General features: G+C 39.9%; 1 long non-coding RNA gene across 1 annotated transcript; it reads right to left on the bottom strand.

Moving 5' to 3' along the window:
- Positions 1-441: 441 nt before the first annotated feature.
- Positions 442-12,909, bottom strand: LOC134295304 (uncharacterized). The gene is made up of 2 exons (XR_010001840.1): positions 12,768-12,909; positions 442-5,612 (listed from the first exon to the last, which is right to left on the bottom strand). It is a non-coding gene; the product is annotated as an uncharacterized LOC134295304 (long non-coding RNA).
- Positions 12,910-19,300: the final 6,391 nt, after the last annotated feature.

Here is a 19,300-nt window from a genome sequence, read left to right on the forward strand (position 1 = left end):
AATCCTGTTGCACTTTAAACTTTACTTGAATTATTAATCTAGCTAGTAAACTCTTTGGCTCCTTTTATGTCTGAGTTCATTTGTTTCTAATTTCTCCATTACAGTTTTCAATCTTATTTCCTTCCTTCCTTCCATCCTTTCTTTCTTTTTCTTGACGTGAAAGGATTTTTCTGGAAGATGCTAGGTTTTCTTGCCTGAAATACACATGAGACCATTGCATTGAATAATCTTATGGAATATAGAAAAGGGTTGTTGTGTGTTTTCCGGGCTGTATGGCCGTGTTCCAGAAGCATTCTCTCCTGATGTTTTGCCCACATCTATGGCAGGCATCCTCAGAGATTGTGATGTATATGCACAACACAACCTCACAATCTCTGAGGATGCCTGCCATAGATGTGGGCGAAACGTCAGGTGAGAATGCTTCTGGAACATGGTCATACAGCCTGGAAAACACACAACAACCCTGTGTTTCCTGCCATGAAAGCCTTTGACAACACATTGAACATAGAAAAACCTGGTAAACCCAAGCTATCTAGAAGACGCAAATCAAATCCGGTTAATCTTAAAATGGTTTGTAAAATCACAAAGCACATGAGAATGAGAGAATGTTAACAGACTTTTAGGGGAGGTCCAAAAGAGAGGCTTCTTTTTTACTCAGTAACTATCTCTGGTCCAGCTTTGCTTTGCAGATGCATTATTATTCAGAGTCACTCCACTGTCAAAAGTGCAGACACATAAAGCCAAGAGTGTTTGTACAATAGGGAAAAATTATTTATGTACTTACAACCACTGAATCTATATCTCATGGATTTACTATTGGCTTTGCAACTAAGCTTAGAAGATTTTTTTAAAGTGACTCAATGGGACTTGAAAAACAATTAATGCATTCTGGATTTGGTGAGAAATCCTTCAGGTAAACTCCATTATATAAATTCTTCTGTAGAACTGGCATGTCCTTCAACTACTTCACTGCAAGCATGGAAGTTATGGCACTGTTGATGGTTACTTTATCATAGTGTTATTCTTGTATCCTTTACAGCCTGTCCTTAAAACTATTCTTATGTATTTGTAAAGCCAATTTGTCCCACTTTTACAAAACAAAATACTGTGAGGCACCTTTAAAGAAATAGCAACTAAAAATGTTTTTAGCCAGTAAATAAGTTATTGGTATACTATATTTTTATGCAAACTAGAAACCACAGAAACCTAAACTTTGTGGAATAAAAATATGGTGGTATTGATGGTAATGAATGATGATACAATTATAATTTCCAGCTGAGATGTGAAATGTTATATTGCTTCTCTAGCTACTAGTGCATATATATATACATATAACAATATATTTTTTTTTGCTGACTTCTCATTCATTGTCTTTTTCCTTGATGTTTGTGTCTGAGTTTTCGGACGAGTGTTATAAAAGTGTTTCTGATAAATTTTTCATTTTGTTGTGGAAAAGCAGCCATCCAGTACTGTATTATGTCCGTATTGATTCTGTATTTTAATGCTGTACAAAAATGGTATAGCTCTTGGCCTTTAAAATCATGGTTGATAAGCTTGTATTCTCAGGTCTCATTCAATTTTCCTCTGTTGATGCAATAGGGAAATGCACCTCTCACATGGATTTCAATTTGCTTCTGAAGAAAGCTGCTCAATAAAGAGGGAATACTTCAAATGAACACAAATAATACGATTTGCCCTATTATGTCCTGGATATTGTAGATGGATATAAAAGCACAGCTGGCATCAAGCCCAGTGTTGGATTCTTTTTTTAATTAGGGCTTCCGAGATGAATCAGTGGGGTTAATCTATTAAAAGTACCATCTGTCAGGAGTGCTTTGATGGTGTGTTTCTGCGTGGCAGGGGGTTGGACTGGGTGGCCCTTGGGGCCTCTTCCAACTCTATGATTGATTGACTTAAAAAGTCAATTAACCAGGTAGATGCTGTTTATATAACAAGTGCTTATAAAAAACTGCAGACAGCAAACAATAACATAAAAGACACATGCTTTGTTATGCAAACAACAAAAGCCTCAAATGAGATGATGCCTGCTATGATACATTCTGTGTGAATAATCTAAAACCAAAGTATTTTTTGCTACAGAAATATTAGGTGGTATCTCACAAAATCCTCCTGTATATGGAAGAGCTCCATTCATTAACAGGAGGCTTTTGCTCTCGATGAGAAATTCTGCTGGCTGAATTGGGAGACTGCCATCGCCAATTAGCCCTTCCTATTTGTTGTCTTGTGTGCCTTTTAAGACATTTCTGACTTGTGACAACCCTATCAGAAGAGTTGTTTGGGAGTGTGTGTCTTTACCTTCCTTTGAAGCTGAGAGAGTGTGACTTTCCTAAGGTCACCCAGTAGGTTTCCATGGCTGAGTGCAGATTTGATGCCTGTTCTCCAGAGTCAACATGGCCCCCAGTGGCGCAGTGGGGTAAATTGCTGAGCCGCTGAACTTGCTGACTGAAAGGTCGGTGGTTTAAATCCGGTGAGCGGGGTGAGCTCCTACTGTTAGCCCCAGCTTCTATCAACCTAGCAGTTCGAAAACAATGTGAGTAGATGAATAGATACTGCTTATGCGGGAAGGTAACGTGACTATGCAGTCATGCCAGCCACATGACCTTGGAGGCATCTATGGACAATGCCGGCTCCTCGGCTTAGAAATGGAGATGAGCACCAACCCCCAGAGTCAGACACGACTAGACTTAATCTCAAGGTGAAATCTTTACCTTTACCTCCAGAGTCATTATTCCAGTGCTCAAACCACTACACCATGTCTGCTCTCCTTCCCATGGAGCCTTCTATATTCCCTGAATGTTTTCTCAGATTTATTATGGAACTCTTCATTTTTTATTGAGAATAAAAAACATTAACAGTTACAGAAATTGGAAAAAATAGAGAAAAAGAAAAATTAAGAGAAAATTTCCAGTCTTCCTTTCAACAATTATATGTACAAAAAGTTATTCTCTCTAAACATTACAGCATGTTCTCTTCTTTAAATCACTTATTCAGCCTAAAACCACTATTTTCTTTTTTATTATAAAATGTCTATAAAAAGTCTCTAAGCAAACCAAAACAATTTATTTCAACCAAAACATGTTGACATTGATGACCATTTCTCCAGTTTGGATAAGGCTTCCATCATTACACATAAAAATCTTGCTATCATATTTGTACACTATAATCTATCTTCCATCTCTTTCCCAACTGTACATCCATTATTCCCCCCCCCCCAAAAAAAAGGCTCCAGTTCAGATTTAAGTTTACTCTTTAAAATCAATAAAACATCCCTTACTCACATTTCCAAAATACATGCATTTTCATATAAATGTACCTTTTTGTCGTTGCTTAAACTATATACATTAGTTATAAAAGCATATGCTGTCTGAAATGCAAACATAATTCTAAACAAAATGTTTTTGTTCATCACTGAAAATCTACTCCAATAATGATCAATTTAATCTCTTCCATCCTAACACGTTTTCTCAATTCTGCTCCATGTCATAACAGAATTATAAGACAAAATACAATTCACATTCATTGCACACTAATAATAATAATAATAATAATAATAATAATAATAATAATAATAATAATAATAATAATAATAGACAACTTTATTTGCATCCTGCCACCATCTCCCTGAAGGGAATCGTGTCAGGGTTTGCTATATGTGTGTTAACTGGAAAATCAAATGCATAAAGCCAATTAGCTGAGTTTGCAAGGACCTGGGAATTGATTTGTAACTGTTGCTATCCTGCTGCTGGAGAACCAGTTTGAACAGGTTTCTCTCTCTGTGTGTGAATCTACTGAGTACTGGCTGGAAAGAAGATGGCACTGTACTCAGAGAGGCCTGACTATTTTTGAGGCCTTATTTGTTGCTGATCTTCACTGAAGCAGATTCATGGACAAAGAAAGGACTGCTGATTCCTGGAAGCAATCAGAGGGACTATTCTAAATACCATTGTTCTGTTGATTTCTTAAATTTAGTAAAAGTTCCTGTGTTACTTTGTTCTGCAAAGCTGAGTGGTGCATCATTCTGCAGGGTGTCTCTGGGCTCACAGGCACACTTAAAAACCATCTATCATCCACAATCCCCAACAACTTGGGAGGGCTCACAAAAGCACTCAGTGGTGCAAAAACACATAAAATACAGTAAGATACATAGTCATGTAAATCAATAACTTGTTCCCACCAGCCACACTTGAAACAGAGGTGGGACCGAGAGGAAAGCTTCCCTTGCAGATCTTAGGCCCTGTGTCAGTTCATAGGAGCCATCTAATAAAGCCATCTAACATATCAACACTACATCATTTTATAAAGTTTCATTTTATAACATTTCTCTTTAAAACCATCTATATATATAAAAGGGTAATGAAATTTCAGCCTAGGACAAAACAACAAAACTACACATCCCAGAAACACTAAACTTGGCAGCACAACCCGTCATCCATGCCTCTACGTTCATACAACAAAAAGAAAAGAAAAATAAAGTCCTAATTAAAGGGAGAGGAAGAATTGTTTTTATTCAATTGCTGCCAGTTAGAAGGCTAAGCTCCGCCCACTTGGTCTCCTAGCAACCCACTCAGCCCAGGGGACAGGCAGAGTTAGGCCTCACTTAGGCCTCTTCCACACTGCCTATAAAATACAGATTATCTGATTTTAACTGGATTATATGGCAGTGTAGACTCAAGGCCCTTCCACACAGCTATATAGCCCATTTATAATGGACTTAATGTAAGGGGAAAACCTTTACCCTTGACCTTAACTACCACCAATTCCTCAATACTTTATTTCCCATACCACCTGACTTCGCCACAGCAACGCGTAGCCGGGCACAGCTAGTAACAATATAATCTCTATTCCTTTAACCTCATATCTTCCTGTTAATCCATTGGAATATTATTACCGAAGTTCTTAACCTATTTTAAGGTATTTCCTTTAACGTATTCTTCCTCTTGTATTTAACTCAGCTTCACGCACTACTGCCTTGCAAACTGAAATAGATTCTCTGGCCATTGCTTAATTTTCTTTCAGTTCTTCTTTTAATATTAACATAGCATCATTTCTGAAAGATCTTATCTTTTCCAGAAACTTCTGTAAATCTTCTGGAGAAGGACATTGCTCCATCTCTAATAAATCCAAAATAAGTTCTAGCAACGACAGGGTAAAAAGCAGAAAGCAAGCCTCACTGTTCTTTCTTTTCTTTTTCTTTTTCTTTTGCCTTCCGATCTGTGTAAGGATTTGGTTCCAATGTGGTCTGAGTAGCTCAGCCATCTGGTTGTCCTCATTCTTATCTTCTTAACAATAAACATACCACATTGGTCTGGCTCCTTTGCAAAATTCAGTATTCTCAGGACACATTTGCCAAATACAAATCTTGTATCTTTTCAAAACATCTGTCCCCTATTTCTCTTTACAATCTTATTAAACTGTGTTTTTTTGTTTTTTCTTTATAATTTTTATTGAGGGTTTTCTATGTGTACAAATAGGAGCCCCTAATGGTGCAGTGGGTTAAACCACTGAGGTGCTGAACTTGCTGACTGAAAGGTCTGCCGTTCGAATCCGGGGAGCGAGGTGAGCTTCCGCTGTTAGCCCCAGCTTCTGCCAACCTAGCAGTTTGAAAACATGCAAATGTGAGTAGATCAATAGGTACCACGGGAAGGTAATGGCGCACCTTGCAGTCATGTCGGCCAATGATCTTGAAGGTGTCTACAGACAACGCCGGCCCTTCGGCTAAAAAATGGAGATGAGCACCAACCCCCAGAGTTGAACACAACTAGACTTAATGCCAGGGGAAAACCTTTACCTTTACCTATGTGTACAATAGGTTAAAAAAAGGGACAGTATTTGGCAGGATAGAATTTCGGTCGGGTTTGTATACGGTAGGAAGGATGGGGTAAAACTAATCTATCTGGGTCAGGGTCTAAAGGGGATTAGGGAGGTAAGGAAAAAGGGAAGGAAAGGTGTAGGGAGGGAGAAAGGGGGGTTGTTGTCTTTCAATCTTCTTCTTTGTGGTTGATTTATAGTCTCTAGACTCTTATTCTTTCCAATATGTGCTGCTCCTTTTCTTTCTACTTTTATTGGGTTCATTTTATTTGTATTTGTCAGAATAAATTATACTATTATCTTCATTTTCTCTGAGTTCATATAACCCTTAAATAATTGCCAGTCTGTTATACTCTTTGGTCTCCCTGAATTCTTTGTCAGTAAATGAGTTAGTTTCTCCATGTCCATAATTTTTATTAGCCATTGATTTTGTAGGCATTTCTTTTATTCTCCAGTTTCTTGCGTATACAATATTTGCCGCTGTTACTACGTAATTAAAGAGAATCTCTTTTTCTGTGTCCATATCTAAATCCATATCTGTCTATCCTAGTAGGAACTATTCTGGTCATATTTATATTTTGACATAAATTTGAGTATCTTTTGGATAGTTTCTTGGATCTCTTTCCAATAATTCTTCACTTTTCCACAGGTCCACCACATATGGTAGAATGAACCAGCTTGAGTTTCATATTTCCAACATTTATTCTGTATATTCTTGTAAAACATTCCTAATTTTTGTGGGGTTATGTACCATTGGTACATAATTTTATACCAATTTTCTTTTACGTCCACAGCATATGTATATTTTAATTTTTGATTCCATATACATTCACATTCATCTAATTTTATTGGGCGGCCTATATTGGCGACCCATTTTATCATGCGTTCTTTTATTTGTTCAATTTTAGTGGACCACTCCAATAATTTTTTTCTATATCTTTGTAATGCTTTTCTTTTCTGTTGATATTATTTTATCCCATACGATTTCTTTATCAATGAAACCTAGTTTGTCTTTGTTACAGTATTCTTTGAGTTGCATATATTGAAACCAGGAGATGTTCTTGTATAAATGGTTAATCTCTTCTTGTGTTTTCATCTGATATGTTCCATTTTACTTTTTCAAAATTTCTTTGTAAGTGTGCCATTTTACCCACCCTAACAGTCTCCTCTGACCTGCTTCCAGGGGAGAAATCCACAGTTGGGTTTTTGGATAAAATCTTTTTTTTATATATCTTTCCCAAATTTTAATCCAGACTTATCTTACAAAATGATTTCCAATATTTTTCTCAATCTTTGCTTTTTCATACCAGAGGTAAGAATGCCAGCCAATTCTTAAGCCAAATCTTTCCAATGTTAATATTTTCCCCCTTTTCAGTGTTACCCAGTTTTTTTATCCATGTCAGGGCACAGGCCTCATAGTATAACTTTAAGTCTGGTAGGCCAAGATTTGTTTTTCTTTTAATTAATTTCTTAGAAGTAGCTCACATTTTCTCAGCTTCAATTCACAGAAAGAAGACAACTTCAGTCTCACCATCAATCAGAATAACTCTCTTCTCTAGCAAATTTAATCATCATCATGGACGATCACTCAGAGTCAAGTATGATTGTTTTGGTAGTGGATCTGTAAGTGACCATGAAGACCTATTCTGGATCTGAATGGTTTATCACAATGAGGACACAGATTTTCAGATGTAGGGTGGCTCCAACAAGGTTCCTCTTGACATGTTTCTCCCTTTTGCCCTCCATTCATGCCTTTTCGAATTCCACAGCACTGTTGGTAACAGCTGACCTCCAGTTACAAGACTCGAGGGCCAGGGCTTCTCAGTTCTTGGTGTTCCACATTTTTAAGGTTAGCTTTAAGCCCATCCTGTATATTGTTGTTTGATCATAGCTGGGTTGTGTACCTACTGAATAAAAATCTGTTTGTGAAGGTTTTCACTAAACAAATAGAATAATCAACGTCATCTGCTCAATTGAATAAGATACTTGGAACTTTGGCTATTTCTGTATTAAAACCAATTCAAACTGCATTAGGTGTATGGTGACTGTGAAATCCTATACACTTCTACTAAGAACTACTCAGAACTTGACTTCAGTGGGCCTTAAGTATATAGTATAAGGACTGTATCCTTAAATATTGTTTGTAACCATGTCTGGGACTTGTCAATTCTGAGGAAATGAAGAAAGCTTTCTACTCTCAAATATTTCTCCTATGTTCATATTTTTGGCATTACTTAGTTCCATATCATCCAGAGCTCTGAGCCTAAAGGATAGACTGTGGATATACCAAAGGGAAATTGGAGAAATTTGTGTTGGAAGTTGAAACATCTCTTAACTCGCATATAAGCATCTGGAATATGGGTTATAAAATAGAGATTTTGAAGGGATAAGACTAGCTTTCCTTTGCGAAAAGAACATTTCATAGTACCATAGAGAGGAACATTGGTCATAGTTTTTGTTTTCTAAAACAGAAGTAATTCAGTTTACAGCAAAATTCAAACTGTTTTGGAAGACCATTACAAGACTGTTTTATTCAGAGACAGATATTGTCTATGGTCAATATCTCTTACGTTCAAATGTTAAAATTGGTTCATATGCACAACAGAGGTAATATGTCATGGAATTATTACTGAATGATGAGCATGTGGAGAACAAAAAATGAATAACTAACTCTATTTGTTTCTTTAGTCAAATATTAAATAGTCAATATTCACTGCGAGAATTTTTATTTTAATTTAATATTTTGTTCCTTAGACAGCCTTCCTTCACAACTTTATACTGAGAGGTTCTGTTTGATATCATGTACCTAGTTTTAACTATTGACGATTAACCACACATTTTACAGTTGAAGGATAACTGAATGATTGACATAGGATCTTAATGTATACCCAACACGTTAATCATGGCTGACAGCAGTATTCATTAATCAACAAAGAAACTAGAATTGCACATGGCCAATGGCCATTATTAAATAAAGTCCAATTGCAAGTGAGTAACACACCTAGCTTGTCAATTTCCTTCTTGAATTGTGGTGCCCAATTCTGGGCAGGAGGAGAGGAAAGGATAGGGTAGAAGCTTTCTTTTCCCTGTATGTTCAGACAATAGCAAACTTCTTCAGCCATTCCTATCTTATTTGATCTTCTTTGTTTTTAACATTTACCATCATAACCACACTAATGCTGCTCAGTTACACATGTCACGGCTGAGAAGTATTGGAAGGCATGGAATATTATAAAATCCATGGCAATTTTGTATGTTTTTTAAGATAACTACAATAGTATAAAGAACATTCAGATGTTGCTTCATGCAACATGAACACAGCGAAGATTATGAATGGTATCAATACAGTATATAAACTGTTACAAATAATAAAATATAGAATTTAATCTCTTGCTTCGAAGTTAGAAGTGGCTTTCAATCACCCTATCTGAATTCATGTTTGTTTACTAGCTTGGGGACTATAAGTAGACATGCATATTAATATTAACTTCACTTATACGATGGCAAGACTAGAGCCCAAATGGTTTACAAGTTAAAATATAATATACATACAAACAAGCAAATTTTAATGTAATTAAACTATCCAAATGATCTAAAAACAATTTTAAAACATTACATGAACAATGCTAAATATTAGTACCTGGATTATCATTATGTGTGGGTGTATGCACACTCATTTGTACATATGCTCAGAATCAGGTTCTTCCTTCTCCGTCCACTCCTTAGGCTCCCATGACCTAAAGAAAAGATGAACCTCTCCGCCCTTCTTATCTTTCTGACAACAATCATGCAAAATCCTTTATCTTTCCCAATCTCAACCTCTTAAACATTTCTCTCTGTGTTGCATCTTCCTTCAAATCCTGGAAGATTTAACCTCCCCCTCCTCAATTCCAAATACATTACTTTATCCTACTGTGGCCTCTTGATGTGCACCAGAAGGTAGAAGAGGCAACAAGGGGATCAGCAACTCTTGATCTAATCTTAACAAATGTGGAAGACCTGATCAATACAGTTGAAGTGGTTGGATCCTTAGGGGCAAGTGACCATGTGCTCCTGCAGTTTGCAATACAAAGGAATGCTGAAACTAAGACAAGTCAAACACGCATTCTGGACTTTAAGAGAGCTGACTTCCAAAAAATGAAGGAATTACTGAGCGGCATTCCATGGACGCCGATATTAAAAAACAAGGGAGTTAAGGATGGATGGGAGTTTTTCAAAAGTGAAATACTCAAGGCGCAAATGCAAACAGTGCCAACAAAGAAGAAAAATAAGACAAGTGCAAAGAAGCCAGAATGGATGTCCAAAGAACTTCTAACTGAGCTAAAGCTCAAAAGTGACATGCACAAGAAGTGGAAAAGGGGAGAAATCACCAAAGAAGAATTCAAACGTATAGCCAACACCTGTAGGGAAAAGGTTCGCAAGGCTAAAGCGCAAAATGAGCTCAGGCTTGCCAGGGACATAAAAAACAACAAAAAAGGCTTTTTTGCTTACGTTGGTAGAAAAAGGAAGAAAAAGGAGGCGATAGGGCCATTGCAAGGAGAAGATGGGGTGATGGCGACAGGGGACAGGGAAAAGGCAGAACTACTTAATGCCTTCTTTGCCTCGGTCTTCTCAGAAAAAGAAAGCCATCTTCAACCTCAGCAACACGGAATGGACGAAGGATTGGGGGAAATCCAACCCCAAATAGGGAAACAAGTTGTCCAGGAACACTTGGGCTCCCTAAACGAATTCAAGTCCCCAGGGCCAGATCAGCTACACCCAAGAGTACTGAAGGAACTAGCGGAAGTTATTTCAGAACCACTGGCAATTATCTTCGAGAGTTCTTGGAGAACGGGAGAAGTCCCAGCAGATTGGAGGAGGGCGAATGTGGTCCCTATCTTCAAGAAGGGAAAAAAGAACGACCCAAACAATTACCGTCCGGTCAGCCTCACATCAATACCAGGCAAAATTCTGGAAAAGATCATTAAGGAAGTGGTCTGCGAACACTTAGAAACAAATGCGGTCATTGCTAATAGTCAACACGGATTTACCAAAAACAAGTCATGCCAGACTAATCTGATCTCTTTTTTCGATAGAGTTACGAGTTGGGTCGATACAGGGAATGCTGTGGATGTAGCCTACCTGGATTTCAGTAAGGCCTTCGACAAAGTCCCCCACGACCTTCTGGCAAACAAACTAGTAAAATGTGGGCTAGACAAAACTACGGTTAGGTGGATCTGTAATTGGCTAAGCGAACGAACCCAAAGGGTGCTCACCAATGCGTCGTCTTCATCATGGAAAGAAGTGACAAGTGGAGTGCCGCAGGGCTCCGTCCTGGGCCCGGTTCTGTTCAACATCTTTATTAACGACTTAGACGAAGGGTTAGAAGGCACGATCATCAAGTTTGCAGACGACACAAAACTGGGAGGGATAGCTAACACTCCAGAAGAAAGGAGCAGAATTCAAAACGATCTTGACAGACTAGAGAGATGGGCCAATACTAACAAAATGAAGTTCAACAGGGACAAATGCAAGATACTTCACTTCGGCAGAAAAAATGGAAATCAAAGATACAGAATAGGGGACGCCTGGCTTGACAGCAGTGTGTGCGAAAAAGACCTTGGAGTCCTCGTGGACAACAAGTTAAACATGAGCCAACAATGTGATGCGGCTGCTAAAAAAGCCAATGGGATTCTGGCCTGCATCAATAGGGGAATAGCGTCTAGATCCAGGGAAGTTATGCTCCCCCTCTATTCTGCCTTGGTCAGACCACACCTGGAATACTGTGTCCAATTTTGGGCACCACAGTTGAAGGGAGATGTTGACAAGCTGGAAAGCGTCCAGAGGAGGGCGACTAAAATGATTAAGGGTCTGGAGAACAAGCCCTATGAGGAGCGGCTTAAAGAGCTGGGCATGTTTAGCCTGCAGAAGAGAAGGCTGAGAGGAGACATGATAGCCATGTACAAATACGTGAAGGGAAGTCATAGGGAAGAGGGAGCAAGCTTGTTTTCTGCTGCCCTGCAGACTAGGACACGGAACAATGGCTTCAAACTACAGGAAAGGAGATTCCACCTGAACATCAGGAAGAACTTCCTCACTGTGAGAGCTGTTCGACAGTGGAACTCTCTCCCCAGGGCCGTGGTGGAGGCTCCTTCTTTGGAGGCTTTTAAGCAGAGGCTGGATGGCCATCTGTCGGGGGTGCTTTGAATGCGATTTCCTGCTTCTTAGCAGGGGGTTGGACTAGATGGCCCATGTGGTCTCTTCCAACTCTACTATTCTATGATTCTATGATTCTATGACTGGTGTTCTAGCCTTAGCATTCCATTTCTGCAACACAATCCTCATACATTTTGAATCAATCTTCCTCTCAGGATTGGTACATTTTGCATGATTTTCTAGCAGAAGGTTCTTGGATAACCAGGAAGTTATATTGTCAGTTCCCTTCAGAAAATATTTTAAGGCATGCAGCATAAAAATCTGTGCACTTGTTTCTCTGATTCAAGTTCCCTCCCTCAAAGCCTACTAAACATTTATCCCTTTTTTGACAAGACCTGAGCTTGTTCTTGGGTGTTGTAGACATTTGGAAGGAGAAATGAAGTCTTAGCCATGGTTTTGGAATTATCATAATAGGCATTCAGATATGTTGCAGTCTAAAATCAGGTTGAAAGCCAAGGTGGCTTAGCTCCAGATTGGTCCAAGCAGTAGTAGATCATTTTCCAATGGCTGCATTTACCCTGTTTTGGGTCTCAGTTCACATACCCATTGGTTACTTGATATAACTCAGTAATATCTCCTGGGTCTAAACCTGCAGCTGCATCATATGAAAGAGGTCTGTTAAGATGCCAATCAGGATACAAGAAAGATAATGTTCTTAGAACCTTTTCATCAGCAAATGAATCTGCCATGAAGCATTGTAACCAGTGGCTTCCTTAGAGCAACATTCTAACAGATTATCCTACCTTACAAGGTCGATGTACAGGTAGATTCAGGCCTTGCTTGCAAAAGCTGAGCAGAGCAAGGAGGAGGAGCGATCAGGCAGCCATTACTGGAAGCGCAGTCTGATTGGCTGTTGTAAATGGGGAGAGTTGCTTAGCAACTGGAGATGGGCAGAGCCAAAGTAACAGTTGGAGCTATGCAGTCAGAGAATTTATTCAGTTAGCTAGGGAGTTTGTTTGGAAGGTGTTTGGAGTATGAAGATAGAGATAGTTTTGGGAACTGTGTTTTTAAAAAGAAACCTCTTTGAGGAATATAGTTAAGAGCCTTCAGGGAAGAAGGGCTAAGAATTCTATAGAGACTCCATAGATTAGAGTGCTGGTGTCAAGTAACAGGAGAAAAGGTTTTTAAAAGGTATTCATAGACCTGAACTATACTCCTGTATCTCCACAGAATTCAAGTTATAAAACCATTCTTCGTAAGAGTAAAGCCTAATCTTTTATTGAAACCACTATGAATATTTACTGTTTAAGAACAAATAAACAACAGCTTCTAGAACATGGCCATACAGCCCGGAAAACATACAACAACCCTGTGATCCCGGCCATGAAAGCCTTCGACAACACAAACAACAGCTTTGTGTTTTTCCTCACATAAAGTGTCTTCTGTGGAGCTCTAAATATCCTAACACAGGGGAGGCTCCTGAATATAACATTGTGGCAGTGTTAGTAGTGGTAACGAGTACGAATCCTCCAAATATTAGTGTCAGTGGGTGGTGATCTGTCTAACACACATCGAGTCCTCCATATTTTTGGTGGCAGCTGAAAGCAATCCTCTGCAGACATCAGTGCAGTGGTTCTCAACCTGTCGGTCCCCAGATGTTTTGGCCTACAACTCCCAGAAGTCCCAGCTGTTTACCAGCTGTTAGGATTTCTGGGAGTTGAAGACCAAAACATCTGGGGACCCATAGGTTGAGAACCACTGCACCAATGGGTTGCATGACACCAAAATGCTCTAATTCTATGCTAAGGATTAGATCTATTTATTGCCTTTCCATGTTCATCAATTGTTCAGAGTGGAGTGTCTTTTATGGTCATAGTTAGAGCTTGGAAAAGTTCTTCCCCAGATGACCTGGTCAGTGGCTGGGACTGTTGTGGGAGTTATAGTCCAAAAATGATTTTCAGAGCTGTAATGATTTTGGCAAATCTTGAAGGCAAGTATTGCAGACTGGTGTCCTATGCACTCTAAGCAGCTTTGCTCTAGTACACTCTGAACAGGGACCTCAATTCCACATCATTGCATGAATATCCACATGTAATGGGCACTTTGTGGAGGTAAAGTGATAAAACAGCTAACGTCTGCCCAGTCAATAAATAACCCCATGCACCTCTGTGGTTATGACGCGGATGCCTTCCCTGAGCAGAGTGTCCTTGGCAGCAGCCACAGCAGGGCACCTGGTGGGATTCTTAAATTAATGATGCTGCAGATGCAGGGCTGGCAGCTGAGCTTTGTCTTGGGTTGACTTGAGCCCGAAGCCAAATGGATCGCAGCTTCTAGGCATGACGTCCTTTTCTTCTTCATTAGCAGCCAGAACAAAGCCCCAAATGTGATTGGCAATCAGTCTGTCCTGGGTCTCGTACTGTCTGTTCAATTTGCAAAGGCTATAAATAAATCAGGCAGGAGCTGAAACTTAGCAAGCACCCAGGATTCATTAGCCTACTGCTGTGACAGTTAAAAATCAGGCTCTGCTCCTTGGGCTGTTTTTGCTCACAAGGGACTATTCATCTTTCCTAGGTCATGAAAGAAGCAGGCTTGCAGGCCAGCAAAGTAAGATGGGGTGTTAACTTCACAGAAGCTCCTATGCTACTTTTCTCTCCATTTACACTCACAGGGAATTGAAGCCAATGGCAACTAGTGCCTAGAGTGGTGAACCTGTTTCAGGTTTTACTCTGAACTTTAAAGAAGCTGTCCAAAGAATTTATCTTAGGGGAAAGGGGTCAGCACCTTGGAGAGTTCCTTTAAAGTTCATGCTGTTCTCTGCTCCGTTGGCACAGAAGCCCACCAGCTGCCAGTGGTAGTAGTTGAGCCAATAATCCAAGGGATTCTGACTTGTCCCCTTTCAAAGTTCATGGGGATTTTCACACTGGTAGCCTGTTGGCATTGAAAGCTGTCTCTTTTTGTTTTTCCAGTTTTCTCCCCGAGGAAGAAAATCTGAAGGTTACAAAAAAATTCTTTTGGCACATATATGCCCTTAATGTGCCCTAACATTTCTTCATTTATTTCTTTGGGGGTAAATGTATTGGGAGGCTATGGTGTTCTTAGTTTCTTTTCCCCCCCTTTGTTCTTCCCCCACCATTGTTAAAATGTGAATACTGTTTCCATTGTCCCAAATTATTTTTCTGGAAATTCCAAGCAATAGCTGCAATACTTTATTCCTTTCTTGGAGTGGGTTTCTTTTAAATTCTGAGATATATTGAAAGAATTATGTTCAAGTTTCTTATTCTGCCCCCTTTTTAAAGCTTACAGGGCAGCAATGAAATTGTACTTTTGCACTATGACTATGTTGCTGGTGTTGTGTTCCTCTAAGTCAACTCTGACTCACAATGACCCTATCAGAAGATTTGCCTGGAAAAGATTTATTAAGATGGAGGTTGTTGAGGGAGTTTGACTAGTTGAAGGTCACCCAATGGATTTCTATGGCTGAGTCCCACACTCAAACAAGTATGCCATGATGACTCCCACTAAGATGATAATTCTTAAATGTTTTAAAATCAGTTACAAAATGAGAAGAAAATTTTAGAAAACTATGTTCTGGTTTGCATTTTTGGATAAGACCAAGAAATTACTTCAAAACACCCCCCCCCCCCCAAGAATGAAACGAGTAGATGCAGAGATTACGATGATGAAGTGATGTTATATATTTTTAAAAATGCTTCTTTAGACTAGTTGTTCCCAAACTGTGTTTCGCAGAACCCTAGGGTTTTGTAAAAGCATATTTAAAATATTTTAAAAGCTTTTTAAAAAGTATATGCCAGTGTACAAAGTACTTATTGGACCTCTGCTTTAAAAACAAAATTTGAATATGCCTGCCATAGACGTGGGTGAAACGTCACGAAACGTCAGGAGAGAATACTTCTGGAACATGGCCATACAGCCCAGAAAACATAAAATAACCCTGTGATCCCGGCCACGAAAGCCTTTGATGACACACAAAATTTGAATCTCTTTATTTCTAAACCTACTACATTACAAAAAACATCCAGGAAACAGGAGTAGATGAAGGAAGGAAGAACTGTGTGAGAACACAATTCTGAGAAACAAGGTTAGAGTTCTGTGGGAAAATCAGGGACAGAGTTAGGGCCCCACAAGGAAAAAAATCTTCTGAAAATTTCCATTATCAAAAAGGTTTGGGTGCGCCTGTTTTATCCAGGAAGGACCTTCATTTATTAGAAGTGTTTGATAGTCATCTTTATGCTTGCCAAGGCCCAAAAATTAAGTACAACAAAACAGATAAAAACACATTTTACTCTGTAGTTTGATGGGACAACTGAATTACTATAGGTATAAGACATATATTTCCAAGGCAGAACAGCTTTATGCAGTTAACCTATATTAGCACTATGATTCTGCTCTAAAGGCCTTGATTCCATCCTATGAAATCCTGGGATTTGCAGTGTAGAGAGGGGCCTTTAGCATCTTAGGCTGAGAGCTTAACTTTTCTTCTGATTAAACTACAAGTCCCAGAATCCCACAGAATGGAGCAACGGTGGTTAAAGTGGAACCATAGTCCTGTAATTATGTAGTTTGAAAGGGCCCTAAGCTGAATAAACAGTGATGCAGGATGTGCAGTGAACTTCTGTTGAAAAACACAGATGTTTAAAAATGAATTTCTTTCACAAAATTACTCACATAATGAATGAACAGAATACCATAGAAATCTGGCAGCTCAAAGGGTGTAATTATTTTTTCCAGATAGGTATACGAAGCATTCAAGCATATATAATAAATAGATACTTGTGGGTGTGAATGTGTGATAAAATTAATATGTTCGTTTCCATTGCTTGCATTCTCCCCATCCTTTAGAATCGAAACAATGCAAAAGAGATGGATGCTATTGTATTTTCATATCCTTTAATTGTGCTCCAATATAAATGACAAGGAAAGCTTTTAATGTGTTTGGACTGGAAGTAACATGTAAGCAATTTCTTTGGAGTCAAACAGAAGCCTACAGTTAGAAAAGATATGTTTGTGAATTACTTTTAGAAACTGTGTTAAATTCCTTGTTGTCAGACTGGTCAAGAATCACAACTTATTTCTGGCATTGGAAAATGTGGAAGAACAATTTGTGATCCCTATCCAGGTTAACAACAAAGAATTTTGTGGCATCTGAAAGTCTAACCAATTCTATACTGGCAACAGTTGTTGTGATTTGCAACCCACTTTAATAGTTAATGTCAGAATACAATACCAATGCATTCAACAAAAGTATAATGGCTGCTTTTATATGCTGATGTATTTCACCCATGAATTCAAGCCTGAGAAGCTGAAACAACCAAAGAAAAAGGAGCATTTCTAGATGGGGACAATCAGAAGGTATGAAGTAAGGTATGAAGAAGGTATGAAGAAGCCCCTTTACACACAGTTATAAAAGCTGGAACTTATATAACTTTATCTACACTTAGCTAGGTAGCAGACACACTAAGAAATATTTTTAAAGAATTGCAAAGATGTATAATAGGCAGGGCTGGCCCGAGAAAATTTTAAATATTAAGGGGGGGGGGAATTGCACCGGGAGGCATGGCCATGCGCTGCGGAAGGTGGGGCATGGCCAGATCTGGCCCCGCCTGCCGTGCCCTGGCCCCGCCTCCCGTGCTGCTCGCCTTGACCTCGCCTCTCGCGCAGCGTGAGAGGCGGGGCCAGGGCGCGCGGGGCGGGAGGTGGGGCTCCACCCAGAAGGGGCCCTGCCTCCCACCCCATGTGCCCTGGCCCAGGCCAGCCGGCCAGGAAGCAGCGGGAAAGTCCCTCCAGGCCGCAGTACCCAGCCGGGCGAGGGCGAACGGTGCGGGAGGTGGGGCCAACACTGGCCCCGCTTCCCGCGCTGCTCACCCTGACCCCGCCTCCCACGCAGCGTGGAGGCGGGGCCAGGGAGTGCGGGGTGGGAGGTGGGGCTCCGCCCAGACCAGGCCCCACCTCCCACCCCGCGCGCCCTGGCCTGGCTGGCCTCCACGGCGCCCCTGGAGACCACGCGCCCGAAGCGGGTGCTTCAGTGGCCTCCGCGTTGGGCTGGCCCTGATAATAGGACACTAGTAAGAATGTTATGATTGCCATTGTGCTATACTGCTGCATACTCTCTAGTTCAATTCCTATGGGTCCCCAGATGTTTTTGGCCTACAACTCCCAGAAATACCAGCCAGTTTATCAGCTGTTTGGCCTTCAACTCCCAGAAAACCTAACAGCTGGTAAACTGGCTGGGATTTCTGGGAGTTGAAGGCCAAACATCTGGGGATCCCAGGTTGAGAACCACTGCTCTAGTTGATATCCTGATGTACGTTCTGATTCTTTTGTCTGATGGTAGATTCATCCAGTTATGCATCAATTACAGTGCACATTAATCAATTGACTGGGTGCCCTACATAATAATACAGCAGCAGCCCTTTATTGAATGTGGATATTATGGAACTGCCCAATTTTAATTCCACAGACACATGTTCATTCATGAAGATGCAAGTCCCTAGCAGGATTCTGGCCAACATCTTCTTCTCCCAAATTAATTTTCTGCATTAAGGCAAAAGGATGGAAAAAGTGGTGGAAAATCAGGTAAGGGTTACAAGAGGAGGATGTCGTTGTTGGGAGCTCCCATAAAATCTAGTGAATTAGAGAAGATGGTGGCATACTAAAACCATTTTCTGGACTTGCTAAAGAGAAGTTAGCTTGAGTTTACAATGGAATGAGGGCTCGCCCCCATTGTTATGTAGAGGATTAAGGACCTACCTGACACCATTTGATATGCGGTGGGGAGGTCAAAATAGCAGATGATTGTTCATTATTTCATTCATTATGGTTATGCTTGAGCATTCCCTCTCTAGGTGCCAAAACAATTTGTCTCTCTTTGGGTAGTGGGTGTTTATATTTGGGAGGAGGCAAGGATGCCACCTGCTCTTCTGCCTCTGGAAGCAAAATCTCCTTATTTCCTGAATACTGGGTTTATAATTTTTAAAAGTTATGCAACATTCTTTAGAATGAAAAATGTCAACAATATTTTAACATACCTGTTGCAGAAGATGTCTTTTACATAGCACATGTTTTTCTTCACCTATCTCTCTTACGTTGAGTACAGTTTGTTTTGTGAAGGTCCACAAGATTACATTTTCAAGTCAGATTGTTAAGGTATAGCTCTTGAATAAATCCTGCTATGAAAGGCAGAATGGACCAGTAATAGGGAATGCACATTCCCTTAGGTGTCCTGTTGAACTTTGAAGGCAGAGAAAGCTTCTTCAACTGCATCTATACTGGCAGAGAAGTCTAAATGCCTTATTATATTACAGCTCTAGGGATTCCA

The sequence above is a fragment of the Anolis carolinensis genome, chromosome 1 (genome assembly GCF_035594765.1).
Source record: "Anolis carolinensis isolate JA03-04 chromosome 1, rAnoCar3.1.pri, whole genome shotgun sequence".
In the NCBI taxonomy this organism is placed as follows: domain Eukaryota; kingdom Metazoa; phylum Chordata; class Lepidosauria; order Squamata; family Dactyloidae; genus Anolis; species Anolis carolinensis.